The sequence below is a fragment of the Cupressus sempervirens genome, chromosome 10 (genome assembly GCF_028749045.1).
Source record: "Cupressus sempervirens isolate cs-2001-9-10 chromosome 10, ASM2874904v1, whole genome shotgun sequence".
Lineage (NCBI taxonomy): Eukaryota > Viridiplantae > Streptophyta > Pinopsida > Cupressales > Cupressaceae > Cupressus > Cupressus sempervirens.
The window spans coordinates 804,800,146-804,813,372 of record NC_143127.1 but is presented as its reverse complement, the minus strand read 5'-3'; the positions used below and the strand labels follow the sequence as shown (position 1 = coordinate 804,813,372).

General features: G+C 35.7%; 1 pseudogene; it reads left to right on the top strand.

Annotated features, from left to right (window-relative positions):
• The first annotated feature begins 1,238 nt into the window (after positions 1 to 1,238).
• On the top strand, positions 1,239 to 11,741 carry LOC149536364 (endoglucanase 17-like; annotated as a pseudogene).
• The last annotated feature ends 1,486 nt before the right edge of the window (positions 11,742 to 13,227 follow it).

The window sequence follows — 13,227 nt, the reverse complement described above, 5'->3', positions numbered from 1 at the left end:
AAATTAAACTTTAAATAATGAAATATTATTCTTATTAGATTTCTACAATCCATTTGAGATATTAATATTTGTTTATGGAATTGATTGTCTCTGCTTTTTTACAATTGATAATGAAATTTTGTGCACGTGCAAGATGAAATAATATTCACATGCACATCCTATGATTGAGTGTTAAAATGAATTACATAATGATATGAGGTTAGATGGAAAATTTTAAACAAATATTATAAGTTTTGTTTCATTTAGAATCACAAGTTAGTTTGGAAAGAATTATTGTTTAGTGAAACTTAAATTATAGTTAAAATTAGTATAATATAATATAGAATATAGCTTCTTAGGTATATTAAATAGATTATAAAGATATTTATCTTTGGTATATATGATTGGTTCTTAAATTATATATATGCTAGTAAATAGTCTTACAAGACATTCTAAATAACATATTGGAATACTATAACTCTGTATCTAAATGGGAAGACTAAGGGTTAAATAAGTAGTTAGTTCATAATGACATTGACCTAAGATAATATAAAATATCAAAGTAGATTTTAAATAACTAGTTATTATTAGTTCATAATGATATTGTCTAACAATTATGTTTTAAAGTGAACTTCAAATAATGAGACAGTACTCATGTGCTCATGTGTCGGTCTTATGATTGAGTGTATTGTTAATGTGAACTTTTAAATAATGAGAGAATATTCATGTGCTCATGTGTTAGTCCTATGATTGAGTGTTATAATAATTTTTTTAATATTGACATAATCCTGACATGCACATCCTACGAGTGAGTGTTAAAATGAATTTTAAATAATGAAACACTCCCATGCATATCATGCATTACATCAAAATTTTTTTTTATTATAAATAAATAGCATTAGTTATGATAGGATTAAATATCATGACGTCTCTAATAAACAACTTAAAATTTAGATTTCATTAGCCTTACTAGACAACCAATCCTTTAATAGATGCGCAAAAAACTAATCCCTCCTTGTTTTGTCACCTCCATGGAACTAAAATATGACCTAGGAATTATTCCCTAGGAAATTCTCCACCTCCCAAAATATTTCATGAATTAAATTTTTGAGCTTCCAAATTGATTTTTAGTTAACTTTTATCGTCATTACTACGATTCCATTAGGGTTTTCTTTTACGATAAATCTCCAACTGCCCAAGACTCTCGAGTCACAATTCAAGCATCCGATTTGATTGAGTTAGATATCTGCTCAATCAGAATGAGGAGCTTTTGCGCTATTTTGGTGTTGTGTATTTTCATGCTTGTGAAAACACAAAGTTCTACTGCTTCCTTGAGGTGTCATCGGTCTACTGGTTTGCACAACTATACAGATGCCTTGTCAAAGGCGATTCTCTTCTTTGAAGACCAACGGTCTAGGAAGCTGCCTGCCAATCAACTGATGTTAGTTTTGTTAGCTTTGGACAACTATTTGTACATTTTCTATTATTTAGCAAGTGATTGTTTTGCTAACTAATTGGTTAGATTAGAAACAAATATTTGTTAATTAATAGACCACTTTTGGAAACAACTAGAAACTTACTTGGTTAGGGTTGTTAAGTTATTTTAATCTCAACTATCAATTGTAAATCAATCTCGGCCGTTGGTTTACCAATAGGAGTAGTATGAAAGGAGGTCAAGGGGGCATTTGGAGAATATGAAGTTTGGAGAAACATTTGCAGTGCTAGCAAATGAGTTTGTAAGTTTGTAGAGTTAGCAAACAGTCTTGCAGTGTTAGCAAGGGTGCAGTGTTAGCATGGGAATAGTAGTGGGGAATATCAGTGGGATAAATTAGGAGGTTGTCTGAATTCTACTAGTAAGAGGCAAAGAATTTTGTATTTCTTGATTTGTTGAAGTTTAATATAATTTCTCATTTTTAGAACTGGTTTTCCCTTAGGGGTTTTTCCAGGGACAATTTGTTTGAAAATATTATGTTCATTATGTTGCACATTTCTTTCCGTATTTTATAAGTGAAGTTGCAGTTGTGTTATTTTTCAATATTAGCTAGAAATTCATTTTCAGCAATTTAATAATCATTTATGATAGGAGATTAATAATCAGTGATTGCAATAGTTAAATTTTTCACATGGTATCAGAGCATTGTTAAGGGTAGAAGAGTTTTGCCTTAGGAAAGAAATTTTGATCTCTTTAGATTTATTATTGCTTTAAACCCTTGAGATGACTTCAGCTGGTTTGAGAGATCAGGATAGATTGGATGGTGTCTCAAATTTTGGTGTCTGGAAGGCCAAAAAAATGTTATTATTGGAAGAGAATGGTATCAAGGGTTATGCTACCAGTGTTGCACCTGTACGAACAGATGCAACACAACTTGCAACATATAGGAAGGATGATGCCAAAGTGAGGAGGATTATCCTTGATGGTGTCAAAGATCATATTGTTCCACATATCGCAGAGCTAGATATGGCGAAGAAGATGTGGGATGCCATTTTGAATCTATACCAGAAGGCTACAACCAACAAGAAGTTGATTCTCAAAGAGAAGCTAACGAATACCCAAATGAATCAGGGAGAAGATGTCACAAGTTACCTCACCAGGCTCAGACTTGTCAAGGATGAGTTAGCAGCTATTGGAGATAGCCCTAGTGATGATGAGCTAGTGAGAATAACCCTAAATGTGTTTACTAAACAATGGAGTGTCTTTGTTCAAGTTGTTAGTGGACGAGAAACTTAACCGAGTTGGGATCGACTATGGACTGATTTCACTCAAGAGGAGTTTAGACTAAATCTTTTCAATGGGGCCAACAAGAGTCAGAAAAATGAGGTGGAACAAGAGAACGTTGTCCTAGCGGCTAAAGGGAAAGCAAAGAAGGGATCTAGCAAAGGATCGAATTCACAAAACAAGAAAACAAAATAGGACCTTTCTAAGGTCAAGTGCTTTGGATGTCATGAGTTTGGCCACTATGTCAGTGATTGCCTAGAGAATAAGAAGGGTAAGAAGCAGGTGGCAGCTTCAGCAAGTGTGGAAGAACTCTCTAGTAGAATGGAAGATGAGTTTGCACTCATAGCTTGTATGCTTAGCTCAACTTCATAGTGTGTTTGGTATATACATAGTGGGGCGTCATTTCATATGACAAGAGTTAGAGAGTACTTCTCTAGTTACAAGGAGGAGGACACCAATATCCATATTTCTATGGGAATCTCGTCCAAACTCAACCTTGTTGGGAAAGAGACTGTTAAGTTTCAGAGGGAGAATGGAAAGATAATTCCACTTCATGATGTGTTATATGCACCAGCCTTAGGTATGAATTTGATTTCTGTATTTGTTCTTCAGGATAGGAGGTATAATGTACTCTTTAGAGGGACAAATGTGTTGATTTAGAACAAGGATTGGAAATCATCCATAACTATTGGAGTTAGGAGTGGTTGCCTTTATAGATTGCAATTTGATACTCCTAAGGCACTCATGAGCAACAGTAATCTGAGAGATCTCGGAGAGCTATGGCATAGGAGGATGGGCCATATTCATCATGGAGCACTTAGATTGCTTCGTGAGATAGTGACAGGTGTTCTAGAGGTGAGCACAGAGCATGACGATGTATGTAAGGGATGTGTGTTGGGGAAGTTTGCAAAAGCATCTTTTCCAAGGAGTGACACCAAATCTAAGGGTGTTCTTGATCTAGTACATTCAGATGTTTGTGGATCGATGTCGATGAAATCTCTTAGAGGATATGAGTACTATGTTACTTTTATTGATGATTTCTCTAGAAAGACCTGGATATATTTCTTGAAGACTAAGGATGAGGTTTTCAATCAATTCCAGGAGTTCAAGGCTCTTGTGGAGAATTCAACAGGAAAGAAGATAAAGGTTCTTCGGTCAGACAATGGAGGTGAGTATAAAGGAAATATCTTCTAAGAGTTCTGTACTAGAGAAGGAATCAAGAGAGAATAGACTGTTCCTTACAATCCACAACAGAATGGAGTTGCTGAGAGGAAGAACTGTTCTATATCGAAGGCAGCAAGAGCTATGCTACATGACCAGGACATGCCCCGTTACTTATGGGCAGAGGCGTGTAATAAAATAGTCTACATCTAGAATAGAGTTTCACACAAGGTGCTAGGGAAGATGACACTAGAGGAGGCTTTCACAGGGAAGAAGCCAAATGTTAGTTACTTTAGGATATTCAAGATTTTGGCATATTGTCATATTCCTGGAGATACATGTATAAAGTTAGATTAGACTGCAGAGAGGGGGTACTTTGTTGGGTACAGTGAGACCTCAAAGGCATATAGGATTTTCATTTCGAGGACTAAAAGAATAATTGTCAGATGTGATGTCAAATTCATGGAGGACAAGGCATTTAGGAGATCGAGAGATTTTCCAGTAGATGATCAAAGTGAGTAGCCAACAGAAGCTCCAAGACCAAGTCAAAGGCAACAAAGCTCAAGTATAGTTCCAATACAAGTGTAGACTCAGTTAGTGAAGATTCACAGAGTATGGAGTAATAGGTGCAACAAGAAATGCATCTAGAAGACTTAGTGGTTGACATTTCATCCTCTATAGTTGGTAGTGGGAACCATGAGGTTCCAGATACACAAAGGGATACTCAGGAGTTTGTGGGAGCTCCTAGGAAGAGTCTAGATAGCGAAGACAACCAGCCAAGTTCAATGACTATGTGGCATTAGTTAGTCAGTTGGTAGATAGTGAGCCTTCTAGCTATCAGGAAGCTGCAGAACATCAGGTATGGAAAGATGCTATGGTTGAGGAATATTCTTCAATAATGTTGGATGATGTGTGGGAGGTAGTACCTAGACCAACAGATAGGGCTGTAGTTGGATCACGCTGGATCTATAAGATAAAGCACAGTGCAGACGGTAGCATCAAGAAATACAAGGCGAGGTTCATGGCAAAGGGGTTCTCTCAGAAGGAGGAAATAGACTATGAGGAGACATTTGCTCCAGTTTCCAGGTATACTTCTATACGAGTTGTAATCTCACTTGCAGCACAGATGGGATGTCAAATCCATCAAATGGATGTCAAGACAACATTTCTTAATGGTGAGTTGAAGGAGGAGGTATACATAGAACAACTAGAAGGCTTTGTAGCAAACAACAAAGAGACCCATGTGTGCAGATGGAAGAAAGCATTGTACAGACTCAAGCAGGCTCCTAGAGCATGGTATGAGCACATTGATACATACTTGCATAAAATAGACTTTGTGAAGAGTGAAGCAGATGCTAATTTCTACTACTTGGTGGTTGGGGGTGAGATTCTCATTCTTGTTCTTTATGTGGATGACCTATTTCTTATAGGTTCACTAGGGCTCATAGTGGATTGCAAGAGGAACCTTGCAGAAGAGTTTGAGATGAAAGATTTAGGACTTATGCACTACTTTCTAGGCATGGAAGTGTGGCAGATAGATGAGGAGATTTTCCTTGGTCAAGGAAAATATTGCATTGAAATCTTGAAGAAATTTGGGATGGAGGATTGCAAAGCCATGTCTACACCCATGATTATGAATTGGAGGAAGGTAGATACATCTAAGGAGAAGGATGTAGATCCCACTTTATATAGACAATTGATTGGTCTGCTTATGTATTTGGTCAACACTAGGCCAGATATAGCATTTGTAGTTAACTCTCTTAGTCAGTTCATGGTTGAACCAAAGAGAATGCATTGGATAGTGGCTAAGCATGTGCTACGTTACTTGCGTGGTATAGTCAAGTATGGGATTAGATATGTTCGAGGTGAAGGTATCAGGTTGATAAGCTATACTGACGTAGATTGGGTAGGAAGTACAACAGACAAAAGGAGCACTTCAGGTTGTTGTTTCAGCTCGGGATCAGGAGTTGTTTCTTGGTTTAGCAGGAAGCAAAAACCTTTGGCTTTGAGTTCAGCAGAAATAGAATACATAGCAGCTAGCATGGCGACATGTGAAGCTATTTGGCTTCGAAAGTTGTTAGTAGCTTTGTTTGGTTAGAAGGTTGATACTACTGTGATACATTGTGATAATCAGAGTTGCATCAAGTTGTCTGAGAATCTAGTGTTTCATGATAGGTCTAAACATATAGATATTAGATATCACTTCATCAGAGATTGTGTACAAAGGGGAGTTGTTCAGCTACAGTACATACCTATAGAGGAGCAGATAGCAGACATTCTGTCTAAGGCATTGGGGAAGGCAAAATTTATCTTCTTCAGAGATAAGTTAGGTGTCCTGCAGAACAACTTCCTCACTAAGAGGGAGTGTTAGTTTTGTTAGCTTTGGATAGTTGTTCATCCATTTGAGCCTATTATTTAGCAAGTAATTGTTTTGCTAACTAATTGGTTAGATTAGAAACAAATATTTGTTAATTAATTGACCACTTTTGGAAACAACTAGAAATCGACTTGGTTAGGGTTGTTAAGTTGTTTTAATCTCAACCGTTGGTTTACCAACAGAAGTAGTATAAAAGGAAGTCGGGGGGGCATTTGGAGAATATGAAGTTTGGAGAAACATTTTTAGTGCTAGAAAATGAGTTTGTAAGTTTGCAAAATTAGCAAACAGTCTTATAGTGTTAGCAAGGGTGCAGTGTTAGCGTGGGAATAGAAATGGGGAATATCAACGGGATAAATTAGGAGGTTGTTTGAATTCTGCCAGTAAGAGGCAAAAAATTTTGTATCTCTTGATTTGCTGAAGTTTAATATAATTTCTCATATGTAGAATTAATTTTCCCTTTGGGGTTTTTCCAAGGACAATTTGTTCAAAAATATTGTGTTCATTGTGTTGCACATTGAAGGAGGTGGATAGAGTGGATCAAAGACAAACACGAGGACATCAAGTTGTGCTACAACACTTCATACTCATTAACATATCTGAAATCTATTACAAATCCATAGAATGCTACAAGTCCTTAGAATGCTACAGCATTCCATCCACTCATGATCCACAATGAGAAATATGAGAAACCCAAAATGGGCTTTGCTGATTACATGCCCAGCTTATTCTATTTATAAGAAAATGCATATTAGATGTTATCTTGACCATGCATAGAGCAGTTAGCTATTACAATTAATGTTGGACAGTGAGACTAGTGTGTTGGTCGGTGCTTGGACGGCTGAGGACGGCTTTGTCTGCTGTTGACAGCTGTTTGTTTGTTGTGCAATTACTTTGGACGATGCTGGAGTGTGGGCTGGATGGTGGACGATCAACCAACCCCAAGGCTGCCAATAGTTGATAGAAATTAATTCCTCCAACACTCCCCCTTAATTTCTATCATTAATGCTACTGCATTTATATCATTTTCCCTCATCATAATCACTTTAGGTTTTTTATGGATTACCAATAATCGATGCAATATTAAAGTGGTTTTAACTTCACCACAAACTTCTCAAACATCACACAAGTGGTTTTAAGATCACCACAAACTTCAAGCACTCAAGTGGTTTTGGATTACCACAAACCAAGCACTCACTGGTTCTAATGACCACGAATCATTACTACGGGGAAACTATCATCACTCCGTGCCTTTCTCTTTTGTACCTGCATCAAACTAATTATTGAGTCCATATAAAAAAAAATCCATCTACCAAGATACATGGGTGCCCAACCGCTGTACTCGCCAATTTTATAGGAATCCTTTTCAGATACATGGTTCATCAATACATTCAGTCAAACTCTAGGGTGTCGGGTACAAGCGATAATACACCCCTTACAATAGATTATTAACAAGCAATTCTCATTCAATCTTCATCACTTGATTGGGGGATATCAATTCAACAATCTACTATTACATGACCACATTTGATATGACAAAGCCTTAAACATTTTCTCATCCAGATTCCAACACTTAAACTCTAAATCAGCACACACAGAGACCTTTGCACTATGAAAACAAGCTTTAGCACACCATCTCACCTTTTATTACACCTAAGATAACTAACTTAACTTTAACAACTAATGCATAACAACTAACACACATATTTCAAACACAAACATAATAAAAATTTCCATGATCAATATCTTCCATGTCATGTGTATGCATTTTTTGGCACTCCTGCTTGCACAAAGATGCTCCACATGCTTCTAATCTATGAATGATAGCGTCACACAGCACTAACTCAAACACACTTCAACTTTGGCTTTCTTCTTTTCACAGCTTCTTTGTTTCTGATAGCAATCTCTTGACTTGTTCTTCTCTTTATTCTTGCAAAAGATAACTTCAAATGCCATTGCTTTTTGGGCTACGTTGCCACAATACTCTTCACCAATTTTAAACTTCTTGAGCTCTCCACGATCTCTAGGATCATATTCCATTAGCTTTGATACCACTTGAAGGAGGTGGATAGAGTGGATCAAAGACAAACATGAAGACATCAAGTTGTGCTACAACACTTCATAGTTATTAACATATCTGAAATCTATTACAAATCCATAGAATGCTACAAGTCCTTAGAATGCTACAGCATTCCATCCACTCATGATCCACAATGAGAAATATGAGAAACCCAAAATGGGCTCTGCTGATTACATGCCCAGCTTATTCTATTTATAAGCAAATGCATATTAAATGTTATCTTGACCATGCATAGAGCAGTTAGCTATTACAATTAATGTTGGAGAGTGAGACTAGTGTGTTGGTCGGTGCTTGGATGGCTGAGGACGGCTTTGTCTGCTGCTGATGGCTGTTTGTCTATTGTGCAATTACTTTGGACGGTGCTGGAGTGTGGGCTGGATGGTGGACGATCAACCAACCCCAAGGCTGCCAATAGTTGATAGAAATCAATTCCTCCAACATTCTTTCCGTATTTTATAAGTGCAGTTGCAGTTGTGTTATTTTTCAATATTAGCTGGGAATTTATTTTCCGCAGTTTAATAATCGTTTATGATAGCAGATTAATAATCAGTGATTGCAATAGTTAAATTTTTCATAACAGATTCCTTGACAGAGGGACTTGGGTCTCTCTGACACTGCTTCTTCCGATGTGTGGTTTCCTCTTTTTGTTTTCCAGTTTCTGATCATGAAATAAATGTAAATGTGAATTTGACTCATGATAACGCAGGTAGACTTGGTCGGTGGTTACTACGATGCTGGCGACAATGTGAAGATTGGGTATCCAATGACGTTTACAACCACGATGCTCTCTTGGAGTTGTTTGGAGTTTGCCAGATTCATGGGAGCTGAGCTCTCCATAGCAAAGACTGCCAACGGCTGGGCCACTGATTATCTTCTCAAGGCAACCGCTCACCCAGGCACCATATTTGTTCAGGTACAAAAAAATTGTCATGCGAAATACGGTATTCTACTTTCTCTATATTTATATCTGGCGAGTTTATACATTATTATTGAGGCTTGTTCGAAATTGTGGAGGTGGGCGATCCTAACATTGACCAAAAATACTAGGAGAGGGCAGAGGACATGGACACTCTCAGAACTGCCTATAAAATTGACACCCAAAATCCTCGCTCAAATGTTGCTGCCGACACAGCGGCAGCCCTTGCAGCTGCATCATTGGTGTTTCGCAGAATAGACCCTTCCTATTCAAGGAAGCTCATTCGCGCTGCTATCATGGTAAACTTAATTTTAGCAGCTGGTTGGCCTTGAATTTGAGCTTTACTAATAAATGCTGTAATTTTTTGTTGAGTGGCTCATCAATCTGTCTATTCTATTGAATAATCTAGGTTTTTGATTTCATTGATAAGCACAAAGGATCTTACAACGATTCCCTTAAGTTCGCAGTCTGTCCATTGTATTGCTCCTCTTGTGGGTTCGAGGTAAAAATAAATAAATGAATTGGTATATATTGTTTTAATAGTATATTGCCGCAAAATGTCGGAGTTAAAATTGATTTTCTCGAATATTTTCTTAGGATGAACTATTGTGGGGAGCTTCGTGGCTATATAAAGCAACAAAGAGTGTCAAATATTTGACCTACATTCAAGCAAACAGTCAGAGTTTTGGAGTTCATGAATCAGACAACATATTTGGGTGGTTCAATAAACATGCTGGAACTAGAGTGCTTTTATCCAAGGTATAGTAACTTGATGTATGGAAACTAATATATTACAAAATGTTTTCATGCATTGAATGCAATTGTGTACGCATTTTACTGTGTAGGAATTCCTGATTTGGAAAGAGAAGTCTCTTGAAGACTACAAAGATCACGCTGACAGCTATATCTACTCTATCATGCCTACAACACCAGCTTTTGGATCTAAATACACACCAGATTGGTCGTTAAAATTTACTTTATCTAGCTGAATGATAATGCATGTTACCCAAAATAACCTAAAACTTGTTTGATCAGGAGGACTTCTCTACACATTGCCCGAGGTTAATCTGCAGTATGTTACTTGTGCATCTTTCTTGCTCATGACCTGTGCCAAATATTTGATATCCTCCAAACATGTAGGCCCTGTTTGGTTGCTAGCATAGGAATAGAAAATTAGAATAGAAAAATGGAATGGAAATGGAAATGAGGAATGGGAATAGAAATAGGCAATTCCAATCATGTTTGGTGCACTTGGAATTCGACTGGGAATATGTTAATCTATTGTTTGGTTGAACAAAAATAGAATAGGAATAAGGTTAAGTTTTGTATTTTTAAAAACATTTTTCCTAATTTTTTTTTTAATTTATTATTTTTTTAGTTAATTCATTTTCATTTTCATTTTTTTTAAACAAATAGATATAATTTAAAAAAATGTTATTAAAAAAAAATTTTTTTAAAAAATTCAAAAAGTAAAAGTAAAATAAAAAAATTCAAAAAAAAAAAAATTCAAAAAAAAAAAGTTCAAAAAAAAAAAATTCAAAAAACAAAAATTTCAAAAAAAAAAAAATTCAAAACAAAAAATTGTAAAAAAAATTTTGAAAAAAAAAAATTTAAAAAAAATTTAAAAATATTTTTTAATGGAAAATCAGAATGAGAATGGAAATGGCCTATTCCAATAACAGATATTTTTTGGCATAGACATATGCTCATTTTAGGAGCAAAATTGGAATATGTCTTCCTATTCCCAATTCCGATTGAGCTTACCAAACAGCGAATATAAAACATATTCTAATTTCGTTTTCCTATTCCACTCATATTCCAGCAACCAAATGGACCGTAATGTCCTGTGGGGGAATGGTGGTGACTCCTAGAAGGCTGAGAGAAATAGCGAAGGGGCAGGTGGACTACATCGTGGGTTCGAACCTACTGGAGATGTCATACATGGTTGGATATGGTTCAAATTACCCACAACGAATTCACCACAAAGGCTCATCTCTGCCTTCAGTTGCTCATTACCCACAAGGACTTCTCTACACATTGCCCGAGGTTAATCTGCAGTATGTTACTTGTGCATCTTTCTTGCTCATGACCTGTGCCAAATATCTGATATCCTCCAAACATGTAATGTCCTGTGGGGGAATGGCGGTGACTCCTGGAAGGCTGAGAGAAATAGCGAAGGGGCAGGTGGACTACATCCTGGGTTCGAACCTACTGTAGATGTCATACATGGTTGGATATGGTTCAAATTACCCACAACGAATTCACCACAAAGGCTCATGTCTGCCTTCAGTTGCTCACTACCCACAAGCCTTCGGTTGTAGCGAAGGCTTCCAATTCCTGAATAGCGATGCCCCCGATGGAAACATTTTGGTAGGAGCAATTGTGGGAGGCCCAGATGCAAATGATCAGTTTCCTGATGACACATGATTATCAGCACTACAATCCGACAACATATATCAATGCTCCACTGCTGGGCTTTCTCGCCTACTTGGCCCATTGTACTACTCGCTCTTAGTTTTACCCTTATATAAACTCTAGTCAGCATTTCATCTTGATGATCTGCATAGTTTGTGATTAGCCAGTACCTATTTTCATTTGGTAAACTTTAAAATTGAAAAATCATTTCACTTTATGTAGAGCATTTTGTTTCCTTCTGTCCTAGGGTAGGATGCTCTTGTCTAACACTAAAATTTAAAACATAGCTATAGTAAAAGTAGCAGTTTACAAATTTTCAGTTTTTGTTTAATTATTTAGAATATTATTTTATTAATAATATATTAATCTTCTTAAGAAATGTTGATGGTAACTTTTTTTAACATAATCGAATTGAAAATTATACAATATTATTATGGATTGTGAAAATCAAATCATTTTGATTGATACCATTTCTAGAAGGGGATTATCAATCAAATCTGCTACTCTCTTGCATTCTAATGAGTGTGAACATCTTTTTAAGAATTTTTTTTACTTGTTTCTAAGAATATCAATTATTTATATAATTAGAGATTAGGGAGATAGTAATAAAATGTTAATTATTAACATCTTTAATTATAAGTAGGAGATGAAGGTTTTGCAAATGGGGTTGCAAGCTTTGGGTTTAACTATGGAGGAAACTCCGTGGTTAAGAGCGCTCAGGCTAGAGTAGTACTGGAATGGGTGACCTCCTAGGAAGTCCCGGTGCTTCACCCCTGTGAGCATCACCTAGATCCAATGAGTGCTAAGTGTTCCATTTATTCTCATGAGAGATCGATTCATGTTGAATCACTACTCATGAAACATGGGTCATCGAGTTTGACTCAAAAATCACACAATTAAATCCTGATATTCACATCATATCTTTAATTATTTCAAACTAAATTGATGAATTTCATATATATGTAAAAATTCAAATAAATATCAAACCCAAACCCATTTAGTTGTATTACAATAGTATTAGATATATGTCATTAAGAAATAATACATCAATATAATAACAATAACAATAGATTCATCTACAAAATGATATGTCTCTTTATATATCATTCTTTATATTTCTTAACAAAATTGTCATTATAGAGTTGTCAAAGGAATAAAATAAAGCTAGTTATTCAGGTAATGTAAATAAAAATGATCATAAAATAAATAAAGGAGAAACACTAAGCATTGAAGAAGAGAAACAAAAAGATAAGCATATATCAATGTTAAAAACTTCCTAACATTTTTACAACTAAGAGTAAAGATAACCATTATTAATAATTTTATTGTACTTAGACAAATGGAAAGAAAACTTTAAAATATTAGAGATTTTTTTTATGAAACTAGAGTTTAAATTTTGTAAAGAAAAATCCACAAACTAAAACATTAAATTAACTATAGATGCCAAAAAATGACCTCCATAATGAAAAATGTAAATTATTTAAAGAAATTATAACTATAATTTTACCATTCTCTTTTATAAAATTCTCTTTTATTAACACCCATTCAAGATTCTAACCAATTCTTCAATATGGTATCTAAATCAA